Source organism: Elephas maximus, chromosome 1 (assembly GCF_024166365.1).
Source record: "Elephas maximus indicus isolate mEleMax1 chromosome 1, mEleMax1 primary haplotype, whole genome shotgun sequence".
Lineage (NCBI taxonomy): Eukaryota > Metazoa > Chordata > Mammalia > Proboscidea > Elephantidae > Elephas > Elephas maximus.
In genome coordinates, this window is record NC_064819.1 from 203,660,065 (window position 1) to 203,664,104 (window position 4,040).

Sequence of the window (4,040 nt, forward strand, 5' to 3'; positions counted from 1 at the left end):
ACAGTGGATCGCTTTTATATGCCCTTTCTCTCCATGGCCTTATAACTCCCACCAAATGACTGGGTGGGACTATGAAAATGAGGTGTTTGTGGCCCACCAAGGGGATTGGATAGCTTTCTAATAATACCAGTAAGGTGCATGGCACACTTATGGAGGTGGGACCATGCAAATAATGTGTATGGAACCCTAATGAGGGGACTGGCCCATTTTGCCATCCTGCTAGACTTAAAATGAGCCAACCCAGAGGCCTACAGAAGGGAGCTCACTACCACCAAGAAGAAGAGCCAGAAGTGGAGCATGCAGCCCCTGCACTGAGAACCTCTTAGACCCTGGAGACAGAGAGAGAGAGTTGTAACACCAGAGATGGCACGAGAGAGTGAAAGCAGCAAAAGAGAAACAGTGGCAGCAGAACCAGGAGATGGGCGCAAGACGGCACGGTGGGCTTCCTGACTCAAGGGGCAAGGTGGTTACAGTAGGTTTGCTGCCCCATAGAGTCAGAGAGCTGAGTGACTTCTGGCAGGAGGCTTCCAGGCAGTTGTTGACAGAGCTAGGCTCAGTGACCCGCAGAGGTAGAGGACTGAGTGTCTTCGGATAGCAGGCTTCCTGGAGGAGTGGGGTACCTCTGGGCATGTGTGGAGGAGTTAACAGCTTTGTAACACTTGTCCGAGCAGGGCAGAGGCCAGCCTGAGGGGCCCATGGGCCAAAGGAGGGGCCAGCCTGTGGGCACAGCCGGGGAGTTGTCCTAACCAAAGAACTGTATCTTGAATCATTCCTGATCCTGAATTGTAACCTGTTATTCTCCTAATGAACCTCGTAATCGTGAGTGTGGTCTGTGAGTTCTGTGTGGCCATTGCAATGAATTATCGAACCCAGAAGAGCAGAAGAGAGTGCTGTGGGAGGGAGGGCTAGTGTCAGAGTTAGTTAAAAAAATTGGAGAGAGGAGACATGCCTGACCTTCACCTCGTAGGAATCAGCCTTGGGCTGATGCTGATGGTGATTCTCTCCTCCCCCTCAAGAAGTAAGAGGAGATCAGACCACCTCAGTGCCATTTTTACATCTATTCAAGTGTTGAACTAGGTAAAAACAAACAAAATTATTCCTCAAACCTCATCTTTTTTCTTTTTTGGACTTTACTAGAGAACACATCCTATACATCATAGGGCCAGAGTGTATTTTTCCAATAATACCTGAATCATCATTAGTCCAGAAGGTTCTTGGATCGGGCTTGGTCGGGATGTTGGCTTGATTGCATGGTTCTTTCACCTTTAAAACATAAGATGAAAAGAGGTGATGTGAAAGTGGCTGCACCATTTCAGTGATTTCAGGTCTATAGTTCTACAAGAGGGATTCCAAGACTAAAGCTTGCACATATGGTATGTCTGTGCCCTAATTAGGGTGACCAACCATTCTGATTTTACAGCACTGATTGTAGCACTGAACGTCCCATATCCTGGGAAACTCTTCTGTTCTGAAAAAATCAGGAGGCTTAGTCACTCCAGGCCTAATAAAGTTTTGCTGCCAGGACTCAAGGCTGGGTAAGCATACGGGGGCTAGAGTTCAGCCGCTACTTGCTTCAACGTCCCTAGGCTTTGTGTAATGTGCAAACTGCATAATTGTATGTAAAGGCCCTGAATGAGTGTGGAGATACTACACGAAAAGTGTTTTGAATCTGCACATAACAGAAATGGTACTTTTAGTATATATTGTTTGGGAAAATATACATTAATGAAGAGTTACTTCTAATTCAGTAGCTAATTAAAATGAATTCTTATTTTATAGTCATAACTGAATCTCCATGTTTTTAGATAGTAGCACATGTGTATATGGAATATGTATATTTAACTTAGAGGCTCTGCCTTGTACAATCCAATTAACAAATTTTATACAATAAGTTTCAGGGAGAAGCAGTTACCCGTTTTGGGGGGCATTTTTTATTACTGTGACTTGTGGCTTTGAAACTTACCTCAACCATGGGAATACACATTCTAGTGTTAAAAAGAATTTTCTATTTATATGTATTTTGTAGTGTTATCTTTGATCACTGTGAAATGTCTCTAGTCCATTTACTACTTGATGAATAAATTTTTTCCATTAGAGCAATAATCAAAGTACTTAATAATGTCATTAATTGTTGAGTTCAGCTGACATTTTTTTCCATAGCAAGACTTTATTGATGAAGGAAGCAGAACATCAATTTACATTGACAGCTTCTTCTCTTCTTGTGGGCTCATATGAAAGAACACACCACATTATGCTGAGTGAAATTAGTCAGTGGCAAAAGGACAAAATTGTACGAGACCACTATTATAACAATTCAGGAAAAGTTTTAAACACAGGAGAAAATATTCTTTGATGGTTACGGGGGTGGGGAGGGAGAGGGGAATTTACTAACCAGATGGTAGAGAATCATCTTAGGCAAAGGGAAGGGCAACACACAATACAGGGGAAGTCAGCACAAGTGGACTAAAGCAAAAGCTAAGAAGTTTCCTGAACACAACCAAACATTTTGAGGGACAGAGTAGCTGGAGCTATGGCCTAGGGACCATGGTTTTGGGGAACATCTAGGTCAACTGGGATAACAAAGTGTATTAAGAAAATGGTCTGCATCCCACTTTGGTGAGTGGCATCTAGGGTCTTAAAAACTTGCAAGTGGCCTTCTAAGATGCATCAACTGGTCCCAACCCACTTGGAGCAAAGGAGAATAAAGAATACCAAAGACACAAGGAAAATACTAGCCCTAGAGATAAAAAAAAAAAAAAGAGATAAAAGGACCAGTTAAACCAGAGACTTCATCAGCCTGAGACCAGAAGAACTAGATGTTGCCTGGCTGCCATCGATGACCACCCTGACAGGAAACACAACAGAGAGAAAAGTGTGGAGCAGAACTCAAATTCGCGTAAAAAGACCAGACTTAATGGTCTGACTGTGACTGGAGGAACTCCGGAAGCCATGGCCCCCAGATGCTCTGTTAACCCAGAACTAAAACCACTCCCGGAAGCCCACTCTGCAGACAAAGATTAGACTGGACTATAAAGTATAAAATAATACTCGTGAGGAGTGTGCTTCTTAGTTCAAGTAGATACATGGGACCAGATGGGTGGCTCCTATCCTGAGGCAGGATGAGAAGGCAGAAAAGGACAGGAACTGGGTGAATGGACACAATAAACCCAGGGTGGAAAGGGGGAGTGTGTTGTCATATTATAGGTATTGCAACTAATGTCACATAGTAATATGTGTATAAATTTTTGTATGAGAAATTAACTTGAACTGTAAACTTTCACCTAAAGCACAATTAAAAAAAAAAAAGAACACAGCTGACTGTGCACCACATTTTGAGCAGTACTGAATGACATCTCTCATACTTGTCTAAGCAGCTTCAGTATGAATTCCTTCAGGGAGGTATCTATTCACTAAAGTACTACTCCAAATATTAGAAAGCTCTTTGTAAATTGAACAGAAATCTGGAACCTTGAACTTTTCCTTACTGCTTCTAACTCTCTCTTAAGTTATATAGACAAGATCTTTCTCTTTTTATGCAATAGTCCATCAAATATTTAAAAGTAGCTGTGTCTCACTTTAGCCTTCCAATTCCAGTTGACAGGCCTTCTTCCCTTTCACTGCTCCTCGTGAAATGGTTTTAGGTCTTTTTACCACGGTCATTCTGCCCCAGAAGACATCCTCTTTGACATGGGAGTTAACCCCCTGGGAGATCCCAGATCAGGGCCAGATAATAGCTACTGAAATAAGGAACTGGTTTTGAGGTACAGATCTCAGGGAGGACTGCCAGCATGTTTCCAGATGTAATTAAAATATTTCCAAGGACCTTTAAGCCTAATATACTTTGAAAGCAAAACATGCCCTGTTACTCAGATGCTTTTTTATCCCAAAAAGTCCTAATTCACTTTTATAATTATATACCCATTTGGGAAAATCATCACATATGAGCTTTCTTTCTACATCAAAATCTAATTACTCTGTGTCCTTGTGGCATTTAAGTTAAACAAATGTCATTCCTCCAAATCTCATTTACTTATGAATGA